The sequence below is a fragment of the Narcine bancroftii genome, chromosome 5 (assembly GCF_036971445.1).
Source record: "Narcine bancroftii isolate sNarBan1 chromosome 5, sNarBan1.hap1, whole genome shotgun sequence".
Lineage (NCBI taxonomy): Eukaryota > Metazoa > Chordata > Chondrichthyes > Torpediniformes > Narcinidae > Narcine > Narcine bancroftii.
This window is the reverse complement of record NC_091473.1, coordinates 9,127,958-9,146,899: the sequence shown is the minus strand read 5'-3', so window position 1 is coordinate 9,146,899 and position 18,942 is coordinate 9,127,958.

Below are 18,942 nucleotides of genomic sequence, written 5' to 3'. Positions count from 1 at the left end.
GTGCAAGACAGTGACGTGGTGTGCTCATATATTATAGAAAAGGTTCGGGTTCTGTTACCATGGTAATAGGTTGCAATCTACTTGCAAAAACTCAGCTGAAGGCTTTGAATGCAGCTTCAAACTGTGGCTGTTGCGATGGGTCAGTGTGACTGTGCAGGCTTGGAGATAACTATTAAAAATAATGTAGACGTACAGCACGGTAACAGGCCATTTCGGCCCATGAGTCCGTGCTGCCCAATTTACCTTATGTTTCGAATGGTGAGAGGAAACCGGAGCCCCCGGCGAAAACCCACGCAGGCTCGGGGAGAACGTACAAACTCCTTTCAGACAGTACGGGATTGGAACCCAGGTCCTGATTCCTGGCACTCACTGCTACGCCAACCATCCCACCCTGGACTCCAAAGGTCTCCACCACTGGCTGGACGTTGACCACCAGCTTTGACATTTCACAGAAGGCAAATTGAGAAATATGTGACCCAGATTGTTTGTGTGGGGGGTGGGGGAGGTGGGGGGGTGGGTGGTGGTGACTGATTCAACGTCCGGTTGGAGGCCAAGAGGTTGCACAGAATTCTTTTCAACAGAGGGCATTTTCTCTGACTGCCAAGAATATTGCAACCATGGTAACAATAAGCCTGCAACATTCCAGACTTACAAAACTCCACTAACACGCAGTGGAAAGACCACTGGGTGCCAAAGCACATTGATTTTGCAGCTCAAGCACGTGTTTAATTAAAATCACTTCCTGGGATAATCCATTGAATTAATGAGTAAATATGCCACATACAATGCTGTTCAATCATAGGCACCGAAATCTGCTATAAATGAGCACATTTCAGTCGAGAGGGCACTTCAGTGTCTCCTGGGTTAATCAGGAGGACACAGAATCAGTCTGGGTTTCTGGTTCTTGTGACTGCTCTTGAACCCTTCTAGAAAGTGCACACAGTAGATGAGGAAATGAGGGCAGAGTTGGATATGACTGTGCTGCCAGAAGCCCCACCAATTGTCTGAATTGCCTCATCTCACCTAATAAATGGCAGCTAAGGTTGTATAAGGGGCTGGAAACTTGGGCCTGGGAATCCCATGGAAAGGAAAGGAAACCCTCTGTGCTCGAGGGATGGCTGGGTCAAAGGAGGCAGGACAACTAGGAGTAGGAGGGGGGAGAGGAGAGCAGGTTAACAGAAAGCAGAAAAGCCATTGCTGTCTGGCTGGAGACGGAAAATCAGGTGTTGTTCCTCCAATCTGCGAGTGGTCTTGGTGGGATAGTACCATGATTGTCATTCTCCACCACTCCACCCCACCCAAGACCCCTTCTCCCACTTTAAGCCTTCTTCCTCCTCCTGGACACCTCATCCTGGTCGGCTGCCTGCTCTGGAACTTTTTATTCCCAACTGCCGCCAAGACATCAACTATCTCATCTTTACCAACCCCCTCTCATATTCCAACCCCACCTCCTCAGAATGCTCTGCCCTCCACAACAATCCCAACCTCACCATCAAACCTGCAGACAAGGGTGGTGCTGCTGTGGTCTGATGCACTGACCTCTACCTTGCTGAGGCCAGACAACAGTTCTCAGACACTTTCTCCTATCAACCCCTCCCACAGGACCCCAACACCGCACATCAAGGGACCTCTGGTCACCCCCCTCCCACAGCCACCAACCTCATTCTCTCCTATCCCTGCACTGCTTGTTTCTATCTTCTACCTAAGATACACAAACCAAACCATCCGGCTAGACCCAACAAGCCTGGACTTGTTTTTCCCCTTAACTACTACCACTTGCGCTCTCCATGGGCTAGTGCTAGGCTCGATGATACCTTCATCCAGCAAACTCTTGGTCTGCTGCACTGAGGCTCCTGCTCTTAGTAGCAATGTGTTTGCAGTCTGGGGACAGATTCAGAAAGAGAGGAGGGGGGGGTTTATATTCAGTGTGGAGAGGCTGCATGTGGGTTCTGATTTTAAGGGCCTTCCATTCTGAACTGTTACGGGGGGAGGGGACTAGAAAACTCCAAGGTCACGCTTTTAAGGTGACGCAAGAAGTTCAGACTCAAAAACACCAGAGCACACAGTTCATCAAGAATATTCAAGCAAAATTTACCGAATTCCACCCTTCAAATGATAGATGTACCATACAATGCTTCTGTTCATGCACAGAATGTGATTGAGACGCGAGAAATATGTAGTAATTAGAAGGATACATCTTCAGGTTGTATTTTTGCACAGACCATGAGTCTATGAAGCTTTCAGTAGAGTCTGTGTCAATTAGGCATTTAGTGGAATGTCCATTTACCTTCACAGTCGATAAAGAGTTGCTGAGCTGGTGAGATCTGTCCTGATCTAGGACCATTGAAGCTAGGTCCCCAGAGACTCCATGTTCTTCACTCGAGTGGCCCTCACCATCCTGGGTTTCCCTGCATGGGTAAGATGGCATCGACCTCATGGTGCAGGAAGATGGCCACCCTCCTTCCTCCTTCGATGATGATGGCTGCCGAGCCTTTTCATGCTGTTTCCGAGTGTAGCGTGTAGTGCAGCAAGTGGGTTCGGGTGAATTCAGGGCAGATGACTTGGGGTTGGAATTGGATCCGAGCAGTGCAAGCCGTCAACTTCCCTGAGCTTCCCTTCATGTGACAAACCCTCGCCCAATGCCCTTTCTTGCCACAGCTGGAACACACTGAGTCTTTTTCCGGCCAACGAGATCAGGGATACTGGCTCTTGCCGCAGAAAAAGCACGCCCCAGCATGGGAAGTGGCAGCCGTTAGGGCTGGGGTAGCGGGAGCAGCAGGTCCTTGGAAGGGCTCACCTGGGTAGGTGTGCTTGCTGGCTTCGAGGTTGTCGTTCTCGAGCTTGGCGTTCTCGAGCTTGGCCTGTTCAATGATTTGGCCAGTTCAATGTGGATAGCCAGGTCCTTCTTTCCTAACTTGAGTAGTCACTGCCTCATGTACCTCGAGCGGACCTCCACGACTAGAGTGTCCCGGATCTGTTCTTCCTCATGAACGTGGCCCATAGCTGCTTCATACCTGCACTTCTTGGCAAGCATCCACAGATCCAGCAAGTAGTCATCAAAGGTCTCTCCTGGCTGCTGGTGACATAGAGCGAGCCGGTGCCTTGCTAGGACCTCATTTTGCGACTTCAGATACCTAGCCTTCAACTCCTCAATGGCAGCATCATATGTAGTGCAGTCCCTGATGACTACATACCCTTTCATTCCTACCCTTGAAATGAGTGCGGACCTCCTGAGTTCATCGGTGTGGAAGACATCTCTGGTCATGTTCAGGTAGGCCTGGAAGCAGGTCTAGCCAGTATGTGAACTGCTCAGCCGCGTCAGGGGACAGAGGGTCTATCAGCAGCATATCAGGCTGAGTAGCACTTCCATCATTTAGGGAATAAGCTAATAATATTGTAGTGCAAATAAAAGCTCTCATGACTGGAGGGAGAACAAATGCTTTTATTAGATAACTATGGATAAGGTTCAACAGTAGTCTTTAGAAGGGTTCTGGGTTTAGGCAGGGCAGATGGGGGCAGGGCCAGCCATCAGCACAACACACTACCAGTGAATCCCAGTTCACTGCACCATGTCCCCTCTACACTAACCTTTCCTCCCTCTATACTATCCGTGACCCCTCTACACTAACCTTGTCTCCCTCTACACTATCCGTGACTCCTCTACACTATCTGTGACCCCTCTACACTAACCGTGCCCCATCTACACTAACCGTGCCCCCTCTACACTAACCTTGCCTCCCACTACACTAACCATGCCCCCTCTACACTAACGATGCCCGGTCTATACTAACCGTGCCCCCTCTACACTATGTCCCATCTATGCTGACCGTGACCCCTCTACACTAACCATATCCCCTGTACACTAACCATGTCCTTTCCACACTAACCGTGCCCCCTCCACACTAACCATGACCCCTCTACACTAACCATGACCCCTCTACATGAACCGTGTCCCCCCTTACACTAACTGTGCCCCCTACATTAACCGTGCCCAACTCTACACTAACCATGCCCCTTCTATACTGACCATGTCCCCCTCTACACAAACCTTGCCTCCCTCTACATTATCTGTGACCCCTCCACACTAACTGTGACCCCTCTACACTAACCATGCCCCCCTCTACACTAACCATGCCCCCTCCACACTAACCATGCCCCCTCCACACTAACCATGCCCCCTCCACACTAACCATGCCCCCTCTACACTAACCTTGCCTCCTTCTACACTATCCATGACCCCTCTGCACTAACCATGTCCCATACACTAACCGTGCCCCTCTACATTAATCGTGCCTCCCTCTACACTAACCATGTCCCACTCTACACTATGTCCCCTCTATACTAACCGTGTCCCCCTCTACACTAATCATGCCCCCTCTTCTCTAACCATGTCCCTTCTACACTAACCATGACCCCTCTACACTAACTGTGCCCCCCTCTACACTAACCATGCGTCCTCCACACTAACCGTGCCCCCCTCTGCTCTAACCTTGCCTCCCTCTACACTAACCATGCCTCCTCCACACTAACCCTGCCCACTCTATACTAACCGTGTCCCCCTCTACACTAACCATGCCACCCCTATACTAACCCTGCCCACTCTATACTAACCGTGTCCCCCTCTACACTAATCGTGCCCCCCTTTACTCTAACCGTGTCCCATTTATACTAACCGTGACCCCTCTACACTAACCGTGCCCCCTCTACACAAACCTTGCCTTCCTCTACATTGCCTCTCTCTACAGTACTGTTCTGCAGTACTCCTGTAGCACCCTCTACACTAACCATGCTCCTCAAACTAACCTTGCCCCCTCTACACTAACTGTGACCCCTCTACACTAACCTTGCCTCCCTCTACACTATCCGTGACTCCTCTACATTATCCGTGACATCTCTACACTAACTGTGCTCCTCAACACTAACCTTGCCCCCTCTACACTCACTGTGACCCCTCTACACTAACCTTGTCCCATACACTAACCATGCCCCTCTCCATTGACCGTGCCTCCCTCTACACTAACCATGCCCCACTCTACACTAACCGTGCTCCATCCACACTAACCGTCCCCTCTATACTAACCGTGTCCCTTCTATACTAACCGTTTCCCCACTACACTAATCATGTCTCCTCTACATTAACCGTGTCCCCCTCTACACTAATCATGCCCCCTCTTCTCTAACCATGTCCCTTCTACACTAACCATGCCCCCTCAACACTAACTGTGCCCCTCAACACTAACCATGTCCCTCTACACTAAGCATGCCCTCTCTATACCAACCATGCCACCCCTAATAATGAGTATCTCTTCTGGGGAATGGGTCTTAGTAAACGTGTGCAATTGGAAGACACATGCAGGTGAAAGGGGCATGAACTCGATCTAATCTGCCTGTAGCCTGGGGTTTGCTTTCTCTCCATATTCGTCTCCTCCAGGTGAGACTCATTATGTTTTGTTCAAGTGTCCAATTCCATTGTGTGAATGAGATTGATGAACGTCATTTCAACAGGACGAAACCTCATCTTGTTTCCTTCCATGATTTTGTCAACCAAAATAGACTTTATTCTTCATAAATTATTGACAAATAGGAAAACTATCCTTAGTTTTGTATCCATACATTTCCATCAATGTCCATTGTTACATTCATTTCCATTTACAGCATTACCACCACTGTGGGACCTTGTCTTTATCCCCCTTCCATTCCCCCCCCACCTCCTCCACCACCTCTGTTGTTTGAGGACCTACCCCTCAGTCTTGGCCCCTCAATGCCCGGTCATGGGAGGACACTGGACTGGGGTCCTTCCCTGGAGCCCCCTCGCGTTGGCTGCGCCAGGCCTCAGCGCGTCCCTCAGTTTGCACTCCTGCAGCTTGGAATATGCCAGGTTAATTCATTATCGGACAAAGGGTCACTGGATCAGAGGTTTATTTTGCTGATTATCTCTCCTGCTCTCACATTGAAGGAAAAGAAAGTCTTCAATCCTCACGTTAATGACCTTGAATCCTCTTCCTAAACTATATTCACCTTTCTTCATCTCTCTTGAATGACTACTTTGAAGCTGCAACCTCTTTCCCAGGTTTGACATCACCTCTTTGCCTATTATATCCTCATAAGGTTCACAGGGCCACTGCAGCACATTGAAAGAAAGTAATGCTCTGCATTGTCTCCACTCAGAGCCCACGCAACCAATCAGCAGAGGGGACAATCCTGACACCTGCTCAGCTCAGTAATAAGCCTCAGCCTTTGGAGACCAAAGATGTAGTTGACCAACGAGTTTAATGATCCCTCAATTCATCTGACTGTTTGATTAATCATTGTTGCTCATCATTTTAATGTCCAATTACAGGAATTATTGTCCCAGCAAGCGTAATTTGCCACAGTTAAGGAGAGGGCTTGTGTCAGGGGTCAATGCATGAAAAGGCCGATGAATACATCTCATAAATGAGAGCTTTATAACAAGTTTACACCAGCTGCAGCTCGACAGACAGATATGCTTCTGCAGTACTGCTCTAGCACCCTTTTATTTGTAGAATCGAAGACAATCTTGGTCATGTAATATCCAAACCTTGTTTCAGGGCGACATTGGGGAAACCAGACTTCTAATTTCTCGTCTCATGGAATTATCGCCTTCCTCCCAGAGCTCGAATGGAAAGTGAGATTTAAGGTGTGATGTGCAATGCTGATTCTACGTGACAGATGATCCACGCTGAGGGATAAAGAAGACTTGTGTACGAGAGGATTCACACAGTGAGATAGATGGTGTTACATAGAGGATTGACGCTGTGAGACACTGCGTAATAGAGAGAATTCATGCTGTGATACAATGCCACAGAGAGAATTCATATCGCGGGGAAGTTATAGAGAAGATTCATCACAGATTAAGCAGTCATGACTGTGAATCTGTAATTGGTAGGTACAGCCACTCGTATCACACCAGTGGCCCAGGCCTTAGACTCCCACTCGATGGGATCATAAAACTGGAACCTTCTTTGCCTTTTCCCCAGAAATGTTTGTCCCTGGTGCTGTTCATCTATGAACTACTGTCAGTGCTGCACACCATCAGATCCATTCTGAACCTGTTTTGCTGCTCTCCCTTTGTGCTCTGTTGCCTGTATGTATAATCCCCGGCATCCTGGAATCCATCTGTCATGACCATTCTGGGTGTGGGGAAGAATTGTTTCAAGACATAATGATGCTGAAATTCTCAGGAACAGTTTGAGATTCTGTGTTCTACTTCAAATTCAGCATGTACACATTTTGAACCTCCCAGTGGTCTCCCATACTACAAGCTACACAAGGAAATCCTCTCAACTCTTCCTCCGCTACATCGAGGACCATTTTGGTGCTGCCAACTTCCACCCCAACCTCAAACTCACTTGCTCCATCTCTGGCAACTCTGTCACCTTTTCATGATCTCTCTGTCATCTCGGGAGATAAACTCTTGACAGGCATCTTCTATAAACTCACCATTTCCCACAGCTGCCTTGACTACACCTCTTCCCACCCTGTCCCCTGTAAGGATTCTATTTCTTTCTCTTGATTTCTCCATCTCCGTCACTTCTTGGCAAGCATCCACAGATCCAGCAAGTAGTCATCAAAGGTCTCTCCTGGCTCATGGATGAGGACTTCCATGCCAGATCATCAGAGATCTCCTCCTCCTCCAAACAACGTGGCTTTCCCTCTACCATCATCAACTCAGCACTCACCGCATATCCTCCATTACCCGCACATCTGTCCTGGGCCCCTCTTCCCCCACGGGTAACGACAGGATTCCTCTTGTCTTCACCTACCACCTCACCAGCTTCCACATCCAACACATCCTCCTCCGTCATTTCCACCACCTACTAAATGATCTCACCACTAGACACATGATCCCCTCTCCTCCCCTCTCTGCCGTCCACAGGGACCACTCCCTCTGTGACCTCCTTGTCCACTCCTTGCTCCCCACCAATCATCCCCTTGGCACCTACCCCTGTGACTACAGGAGATGCTCCACTTGCGCCCACACCTCCTCCCTCAGCATCATTTGGGGCCCCAAACAGTCTTTCCAAGTGAAACAACATTTCACTTGTGAATCTTCAAGGGTCACCTGCAGCATCCGGTGCTCTCACTGCGGTCTCCTCTGCATCGCAGAGACTGGACGCAGACTGAGGGATCGCTTTGTTGAGCATCTTGGCTCTGTCCACTGCAACACTGTGGATCTCCAAGTGGCCACCCATTTGAATTCTCCATCCCATTCCCTTGCTGACATGTCTGTTCATGGCCTCATGGACTGTCAGACTGAGACCACCTGCAAAATGGAGGAACAACACCTCATCTTCCGACTGGGCACCTTCCAACCAGATGGCATTAACACGACTTCTCTGGCTTCCATCTGGCCGCTCTCCCTCCATCATTTCTAATGTCTCTTTTCCACTTACTATGTCTCTCCCCTTTTCCCCAGCTCTGCATTCACAGAGCCAAACCCTCCCTTCCCCCAGTCAATTCTCCTCTTTCCTCTCTCCTGTCCTATCCTTATTCAGTGAACACGTTTAGTCTGTTGGTCTGTCCTCCTCCCCCAGCTCCTTCTTTTCATTCCAATGCCTGCCTGCCATTTACTCATACCTTAAGGAAGGGTCTCAGGCCAGGAGCATTGGTAATATATCTTTACCAGAAGATGCAAGACCAGCTGCGTCCCCCAGCATTTCCATGTTTATATTTGAGTCACAGCATTTGCAGACTTTGGTGTTTCACCCCAAGTTTTGAAATTTGTCTATGACAGACAGTCCAATTATTGCAGCTGTCCAATAGTGTAAGCATCAATGCAGCCTAATAAATACTTGTTTTAGTTTCTATGTACTTTGATGGAATCTGTGAGATCATTCGCATCTTTCCAGCTCTCGTCTGCTCTCCTGAGGCTATGGTACTTGTCATCTCCATCTATGTCATTCAAAGTACCTTCTACAGTGGCTTTTTACTGCAACTTAGCCTTGTGTGATGAGACTCCTCCCACCTCACTCTCCTGGGTCTGATTTTCAATATTCCAATTATCCAATTGATGGGGAATAGTTGAACCACAAATGGACATGGCATTTAAACTATGGGCCTGAATATTTCCATGATGATTCTGTCATTGTTAAAAACATTTTATTTTGCAAAACTGAATCCTTTACTTCTCAAAAGAAACTCAAAACATATTCTATATGAATAGGCATCGTTCCACTTTCCTGCAATGCAGAATATTTGTACATCATCATTCAAGTCACCTTTATTTATCGTTCATATCATGCTCGCCCAGTAAAGACGAGATAGCTTTTCTCAGGACCACAGACCACATTTACATAAATATAAGTTAGAATAGAAGTTAAATGCATTGAAATATTAAGACATATACAATAACAGACCACGGTGCACTATCCACATCTGTCTGGGAGTTCAGGAGTCTGATGGCTTGGGGGGGAAAAAAATGTTGCCCGATCTGGACGCAAGGGCTGAGGGCTAAGGTACCTCTTACCAGATGGCAGAACAGTTTACGTGAGGGGTGTGTGGAGTCCTTCACGATGTTTATTGCCTTTCGCCTGCATCAGGTGTTGTCGATGTCCTTCTTGGTAGGAAGAGGGCCCCCAATGATCTTTTCCACTGACTTCACTATCCTCTGCAGGGTCTTGCGGTCTGAGGTGGTACAGCTTCCAAACCAGGTGGTGATGCAGTTGCACAGGATGCTCTCGATACACCCTCTGTAGAATGTAGTGAGGATGGAGGGTGGGAGATGAACTTCCCTCAGCCTTTGCAGGAAGTAGAGGCACTGCTGGGCTTACTTGGTTATGTGGCTGATATTAAGGAACCACGTGAGATTCTCCACCAGGTGCTTTCCAAGGAACTTGATATGCTTGACAACTTCAATGGTGGAGCCGTCAATGGTCAGCAGAGTGCGGTGTCCCCCCGGGCCCTTCTGAAGTCAACAACCATCTCTTTTGTTTTATTAACGCTCAAATACCAGTTGTTGCCTCTGCACCAGTCCGTTAGCGACTGCACCTCATCTTTGTTTGTTAACTTTTCATTCTTACTAATAAGGCTCACTGCGGACATGTCATCAGCAAACCTGATGATGTGATTCGAGCTGTGTTTAGCTACAGAGTCGTGGGTCAGAAGAGGGAACAGCAGTGGACTAAGCACGCAACCCTTGGGGCGGGCCTGTGCTCAGTGTGATGGTCTTGGATGTGCTGTTACCTGAGATCTCTCCGATAGGAAGTCAAGAATCCAATTGCAAAGGGAGTTGTGTATAAAGCCATCATATCTTTATTGAATTCACCTCATGGGTTATGTCTGCTCACCTATTATGCATGGGAAAGGTTAGCATCATAAATCTGATGACTATAGTTGCACCCCACTGCATCTACTCCTGGCTTTTGGAATGTTTTAGTGAGTAAAACACTTGGCTGCAGATAGTTGAGACTGGCTATGTATGATAGTGGCAAACAAGGTTTATTACCTTAATACAAATATCAACGGGCTAAATACTTCATAAGATGCTTTGATAATTTGTTAAAAATTTTGAAGTCTAACTCAGTGGTTTTCAACCTTTTTCTTTCCATTCACAGACCACTTTAAGTAATCTCTATGTCATCAGTGCTCTGTGATCAGTAAGGGTTTGCTTAAGGTGGGATGTGGGTGGGAAGAAAAAGTTTGAAAACCACTGTTTTAATCATCCCTCATTGATTCGTTACATACACGGTTTCATAACGCCAAAGGAAATGGCCAATAACAATTCTTCTCAAGCAAAATATTTCAGTAACAATTGGGTTAAGAGCAGTGGTTCTCAACCTTCCCTTCCCATTCACATCCCACCTTAAGCAATCCCTTACTAATCATAGGGATTACTTAAAGTGGTAAAGGTAAAGGTTCCATTATTGTCACGTAATAGTACATTTAGAATGTAATGTACTGAAATTCTTTTACTTTAAAGAAGATAGAAAGTTGCCACTCTGTCTAGCGCCCCTCACAGAAATGAGACCCCAGTGAGGAACGAACTCGCAACCCCTGGTTTACAATACCGGTGCTCCAACCACTGAGTTATTGGAATAGAAAGAAAATGTTTGAAGACCACTGGTTTAGAGGGATATGGACCAAATTTAGACAAACTGGACAAGGTCCAGTTGGTAAATTGGCTAGCATGAAGGAGTTGGGCTGAAGGGCCATGTTCCACACCTGTTTCTGTGTTGTGTGGCTCTATGACTCTGTAACAGCTGAATCCTGTGAGTAGAAACTTGGTACTAATTGGGAATGTTACTAAAAAAAGGCCATAGGATGCCTGGTGTTGGGATTGGAGCTAATTTGTTGGCTCACAGTGATATGAGGATTGTTGTGCATCTAACCACACTAAACATGACCTGAATGCTCAATGGGCTCTGAGTGCCAGATATCCGCTGCTCTGCCATCCTTCAACTGGATTATGACCAGTTTAGAGCCTTGAGAAACTCTCGCACTTACACAAGACTTCTGTGTAACAGCCGGGAGCACAAGAGCTTCTGTCAGTTCATGAAGACCTGCACAGAATATCAGCAGAATTGCTTTGCATACCATTCATACAGACTCCCGGATGGTTCTGTTTACTGGAATGCTCCCTCTTGTCTTCAAAAGTTCAAATGTAGAGTGATCTATCACTCACTCAGCCCTAATCGCTCAGAATTCATTAGATTCATGGAGTCAGTCATCTGCAGTGCAGACCAGCACAGTTTTTCCATTATTTTCAGTGCTCTTAGCAACCAGCTGGGTTGCCTTTGTGAGATGGTAGATGTGTTGCAGGACCTCTAGTCCAGTGGTTCTCAACCTTTTTCTTTCCACTCACATCCCACTTTAAGTAATCCCTATGCCATTGGTGCTCTTTGATTCGTAAGGGATTGCTTAAGATGGGATGTGAGTGGGAAGGGAAGGTTGAGAATCTCTGCTCTAGACCCAATTGTGACTGAAATATTTTGCTTGAGAAAAATTATAATTGGCCTATTTCCTTTGGAGTTATGAAACCATGCACATAATGAGTCAATGAGGGTATGATTAAAACAGTAGCTTTCGAGATTTTTCTTTCCGCCCACATCCCAACTTAAGCAATCCCTTACCAATCACAGAGCACCAACGGCATAGGGATTACTTAAAGTGGGATGTGAGTGGAAAGATAAAAGGTTGAGAACCACTGATCTAGCGTACTACAAGGCTTGGAGGCTTCTTGGAGCAAATGATCACTTGGGGCTTTTCGTGTTGTTTTGCAGTTTTGTTGGTGTTTCCATGCCACTGCATCTGAAATGCCACAAACATTTTTTTTTAAAGTACAGCATGGTAGAATGCCCTTCCAGCCCTTGAAACCCATGCGTCCCAATTACACCCCAATTAACCTACCAAACCTTGGGTGCTCTGAAGCATAGGAGGATGACACCGTCCACATCTCCAATCAAGTCAAGTTTTATTGTCATCCAATTGTACAAGTACAACCCGACGTAACCAGTCCTCGGTGCAAAAACCTGCAGACACACAACCAGACATAACACACATACAGATAAACAATACATATGCAGGTCAAGTATTATATCTATAAAAATAAATATTGCTTTGTACAAATGAGAATCTCGGATGGTTAGTGTAAGCAGTTCCTTTGGTCGGTCAGCATTCTCACTGCTCGTGGGAAGAAGCTGTTCCTCAGCCTGGTGGTGCTGGCTCTGATACTCCTGTAACTCTTCCCCGATAGAAGCAGCTGAAAAATATTGTGTGCAGGGTGGAAGGGGTCCTCAATGATTTTGTGCGCACTCTTCAGACAACAATCCCAGTAGATCATGTCGATGGGAGGAGGGAGACTCCCTTGATCCTCTTTGCCACTCTTATGGTCCTGTGGATTGACCTCCGATCTATTTCTCTGCAACAACTGTACCGCACTATGATGCAGCCGGCCAGAACACTCTCGATCGAGCTCTATAGAAGGGTGGCATAATGGTGGCTGGGAGCCTTGGCTGCTCAATCTTCTCAGGAAATGCAGTCGTTGTGGCACCTTCCTGACAAGTGAGGAGATGTTGAATGTCCACTAGTTAAGTGAACTCCAAGGAGTGAAGTGACAAGGATATAGCATTATCTGTGGAACGATATCTTTTATAGGCAGTCAGAGGTTCCCACCTACTTCAACAGGGCATCAAGCACAAGAAGAGCAGAGGGAGCTACCTCAACGACTATCATCAAGTAAACCTAACATCTACTGTGATGAAACGCTTTGAGAGGTTGATCATAACCAGAATTAACACATACCTAAGCAAAGATCTGAACCCACTACAATTCATCTATCATCACAATTGCTCCACAGCAGATGCAATATCACTGGCTCTCCACTCAGCTGGGGATTACTTCAAAGACAGCAACTAATACATACGGCAGCTCAATGACAGCTTGGCCTTCAACACCATTAATCCCTCAGTGCTGGTGAAGAAGTTACAAACTCTGGGCCTCGGTACACCCCTCCCCCCCCCCCCCCCCCCCGCCCCCCGCAACTGTATCCTTGACTTTTTCATCGGAAGACCACAGTCAGTACGAATTGGAAACAACATCTCCCACTCACTGACCATCAACACAGGCGCACCCCAAGGATGTGTGCTTAGCCCACTGCTCTTCTGTTATACACCCATGACTGTCTTGACTGTCAACCCATGGCCAGGAACAATTCCAATGCCATCTACAAGTTTGCTGATGACACCACATTTGTCGACAGAATCACAAACAGCAATGAGGAAGCGTAAAGGAGAGAGAAAGATCAGCTCGTTGAGAGGTGTCACGACAACAATTTTGCACTCAATGTTAGCAAAACCAAGGAGATGATTGTGAACTTCAGTAGGAAGTCAGGAGAACATGATCCAGTCCTCATCAGGGGCTCAGAAATGGAGAGAGTCAAGAATTTCAAATTCCTGGGAGTTAACATCACCGAAGATCTGTCCTGGAGCCTCCATGATGATACAACCTAGAAGACTCACAAGCATCTTAACTTTGTGAGGTGTTTGTGGACATTTGGTATATCACCAAAGACACTCAAAAACCTCCAGAGGTGGACCGTGGAGATCATTCTGGCTGGTTGTATCACCATCTGGTACTGAGATGCCAACTTTCAGGACAAGAGAAACCTCCACAGGGTGTTTACCTCAGCCTGTGATATCATGGGCACCAAACTTCACTCCATCAATGACATCAACATGTGGCAGTGTCTTAAGCAAGCAACCTCCATCCTCAATGACCCCCACCACTCAGGCCATGCCCTCTTCACTCTGCTACCATCAGGGAAAAAGTTCAGGAGCCTAAAGGCAAGCACTCAGCGGCACAAGGACAGCTTCTTCCCCGCTGCCATCAGATTCCTGAATGAACAATGAACCACAGACACTGCCTTACTTTGACGTTTCATGCACTGTTTTTATTTATTTTTGTAAGGTGATTTATATAAATGTTTGCACTGTGATGCTGCCACAAAGCAACAAATTTTGTGACTTGTTCATGACAATAAATTCTAATTCTGATTCTAAAACGGGAGCACCCAGGGAAAAGCCACACAGGTCATGGGGAGAACCGGCAAGCTCCTTGAGGACAGTGCCAGATTTGAATCTAATAGTGCTGTGCTAACCACTATGGTTCTAAAGGTTGTCATAGCCCAATGGTTCTCAACTTTCTGCTCACATTCCCTATGCCATCAGTGCTCTTTGATTAGTAAGGGATTGCTTAATGTGGGATGTGAGTGGGAAGGGAAGGTTGAGAATCACTGCTCTAGACCCAATTGTTACTGAAATATGCTTTGCTTGAGAAAAGCTGTCATTGGCCCATTTCCTTTGGAGTTCTGAAACCGTGCACATAACGAGTCAATTAGTTACGATTAAAACAGTGGTTTTCAAACTTCTTCCTTCCACCCATATCCCACCTTAATCAATCCCTTACTAATCACAGAGCACCGATGGCATTGGGATTACTTAAAGTGTTATGCAAGTGGAATGAGAAAGGTTGAGAACCAGTGTCATAGCCGAAGGGTGGTGGTGGGGTCAAGCTCTCACTGCTGCACAAATGCCCTTCAAGGCGTTCGTCTCAAACAGCAGAGCTGTTCTCACTGACAGGAGAAGGGACAAAGGCAGGCCACTGGTGCCTTGAAACCAGTTGGTCCAGGCAGGTGGGGCTCATTAACCACGGATGGTGACTCAACTAGGAGACTCCGATTTCAAACCTCCTCTGCCTTGTGGCTACACCTGCTCACGGAAAAGGCTATGGGAGTAAACCCCAGGAAAAATCCGGAGTCAGAGTCCTGAAGGCGGCTAACTGCTGTACCCAGCACCGGGCATGGCGACTCCTGCAATGCTGTTGGCACCAAACTGTATCAACTTTCATCGTTCCTTTAGACCTGTTGTTAGCATGGAGAGGACGCATCCCTCTGCATGGGCAACAGACAGATCTCCATATCAACTCTTCCCTGGCTTACACCCTGGAGAGGCCACTCCAGCTTCAACCACTATGGTGGGGAGGGGAGGAGAGCTAGGGCAATGAGAGTCTCTTGTTTGGTTTCAGTGGCTAGTTGGGACTCTGTTGGCAGTACTGTCAACTCTAAGTCACAGGCTCAACTCTCAGACTCCACTCAAGAGACAGGAGTACCTGGCCCAGCCCACGTGTCCCACTGCACTGATGCCGTGATGACATTCTGAGGAGACATTGACCCTCCCACCCTCCAAGGTTAATGTTAAGGATCCCACAACTCTCTTATAGAGGAGTCCTCCACCATCCTGACCAAAAAAAAATGCATTCATACTGCTTGTAAAAGCATGCTGCATGTAAATTGAGTTAAACAAAAAAAGTGTGCAGATGCTGGGGTCGAAGGCGACACACAAATGTGCTGGAGAAACTCAGCAGGTCACCAACATCCAGAGGTAGTAGAGGATAACAAAGATTTTGGGGCCTGAGCCCTTTGTCAGGAATCAATGATGAGTATACATAGATGGCTATGTGTTCTGCACTGTCAAAACAAGAAGTGCTTTCAAATGGAGGAGATCACCACAGCCACCACATTAAAGGAAATCTTTTTTTCTTCTCACTGACTTGCTTGTGTCCAAACCTGCATTACACTGCTTTGTCAAACGTTTGATGCATATTCCAGGCTTGGACAGCAGCAAGGAGTTATTTAAACACCCGGATGACATTCCCATGCTTTTCCTTCCCAGAATATGCAATTCCAAGGGTGCATCTATAATACCTCAAATTCAGAGAATTTGAAATCCCAGAAACTCTGCACATTTTTCCGAAAGGATGGTCCGAAGGTAAACAACTTTCATTTTGCTTCTCTCTGCTCCCCATTTGTGTATCACTTTCTTTGACACGCTTTTGCTTTGAAGTCCCTTTGATTTAATGTAGCCAGTCCATTTTTAAAGCTCTCCCCGACCTCCTCTGTCCTACCTCTAATACTGAGCTTTACCCACCACCATCTGTCCGACACGCTTCGCTTCACCCATTATATAAAAGCAGCTTAATGGCCCATCTATCCCGAACACAGTCAAATTCAGCAGGAGTGCGTTGATTTACTTCAGCACTGCTTTCCATCCAATACTGTTTCTTCCCTTCCCCCATTTCAAGGACTGGCACCTTCCTAATTCAGCCACTGACAATGCGACAGGGAGCGGCTGGTAAGGCAGGGTGACCAGCACCTCAACAAATAGGATAATGTACATATTTTCCACTGGTGACAAATGCCGCAAATATCCAGTGAATTATAGTGTACTGACTTAGAGGGGCATAGAAGCAACAAAAAGCAAATCAGTAAGTATTGTAAGCCTGATATAAACATTGGAATAGATATTCACGGGCTTATGTAAAGAAAAGATGGTCACAGTTTCCCTTGGGTTTCCAGTTTGTTGGTTGCTGTACGCATTAATGGAGAGAAGGGCAAGGTCAAAGGGACCATCGTTCAGAGATGGCAGTGTGTCTCAGTGGATGTGACCCACCTACAGGCACTATTTTAAAAAAGAGCAAGGAGCCATCCCAGTGCCCAGAGGGAGTGAGGTGGGGGTTGTCCAAGCACCATGGGAGTGCGGGGGGTGGGCTGTTGCCCCAGTGCCTGGGGAGTGGGGATTGCCTCAGTGACCAGGGAGATTGTGCCAGTGCTCAGTAGAGTTGGGGGGGGGGGCGGTTTGTCCAAGTGCCCAGGGGAGCAAGGGGATTGCCCCAGTACCCAGTGGAGGACGGAATCACCCCAGTGCCCAGTGGATCCCCAGTGGCCAGGGGATTCCCCAGTGCCCATTGGATGCTCCAGTGCCCAGGGGAGTGGGAGTCAGAGATTCTTGCTCCTTGTGTGGATAAGAATGGGCAACCTGACTTTGACACCATGGTTCAGGAAGCCATTCAAGAAAATGGGGTGGGAGGGAGAGAAGGGAAATGTAGTGGTAATCGGGGATAGTACAGTTAAATTCTCGGTTGCACAGATGGAGTGTCCCGAAGGCTGCATGCCTGGTGCCCGGGTTCGGGATGTCTTATCTGACCTGCAGAGGAATTTGCAGTGGGAGGGGAAAGATCCAGTTGTCGTGATCCAACAACATAGGTAGAACCAGGAAAGAGGTTCTGCTAAGGGAGCTGAAGGCCCAAATTAAAAAGCAGAACTAAAAAGATGATAATCTCTGGATTGCAAACCTTAGCCCCGTGCAAATTGGCACAAGATCCAGAAGATTAAATGTGTGGCTCATGGATTGGTGAAGTGGGTTCTAATTCATGGGAAAATGGCACCAGTATTGGGGATGGAAGGAACTGCTTAAAGCATCTGAATTGTGATGGTGCCTGGACTGTGGCGAATCACATAACTAGGACTGTGGATGGTCCTTTAAATGAAATTGTATGGGGGTGGGTTCAACAAATTGGAGAGGGAAAAATGAAGTAAAAGAGAAGAGTGTGAAAAAAGTAAAGGCAAAAGTTAAAAAAGAGAAAAGCAAGGGGGTGGCCATTACAGAAATGTGGTTGCAGGGTGGAGAGGACTGGGAATTAAATATCCTAGGATATCAGATAATAAAGAGAGGCAGGAAGGTAAGGGAGGTGGGGTAGCACCCTGAGTTAATGACAAGATCAGGGCAACAGTTAGAGATGATGCAAGATCTAAGGAGCAAAATGTTGAGCTCATTTGGGTAGAGATTAGGAACAGTAAAGGGTGACTTGACTATATCACTTTCAGATGAGGACTGGGACTCCACTCTTAATTTGATCAATGAATCTTCATTTTGTGCTCGACATTCTCTGTTACAATTTAAGGTCTTCTTTGGCTTGGCTTCGCGGACGAAGATTTAAGGAGGGGTAAATGTCCACGTCAGCTGCAGGCTCGTTTGTGGCTGACAAGTCCGATGTGGGACAGGCAGACACGGTTGCAGCGGTTGCAGGGGAAAATTTGTTGGTTGGGGTTGGGTGTTTGGTTTTTCCTCCTTTGTCTTTTGTCAGTGAGGTGGGCTCTGCGGTCTTCTTCAAATGAGGTTGCTACCCGCCGAACTGTGAGGCGCCAAGATGCACGGTTGGAGGTGATATCAGCCCACTGGCGGTGGTCAATGTGGCAGGCACCAAGAGATTTCTTTAGCCATCGTGTCAGAGATGCACCAAAGAAGAGGTACAAGGACAATTTAAGGTGGTGCATAGAGTACCCATGTCCAAAGTTAAATTATCTAATTTTCATTCTGAGATTGATCTGCTCGACGATAAGTGTAAAATATTTGAAGCTTCACTGATTCATATGTTTTGGGAGTGCCCTGATTTAGAAAAAAATTGGAAAAAATATTTTCCAAACTTTGTCAGTGATTTTTAGCATCAAATTTGAACCATATCTTCTCATTGCCCTGTTTGGTTTTTCTCAAGAAGAGAATATATATTTGAATTCCACCCAATTGTAGCTTTTACCTTGTTGATATCTAGATGAGCAGTTTAAAAAAATATTTTATTTAAAATTTTCTC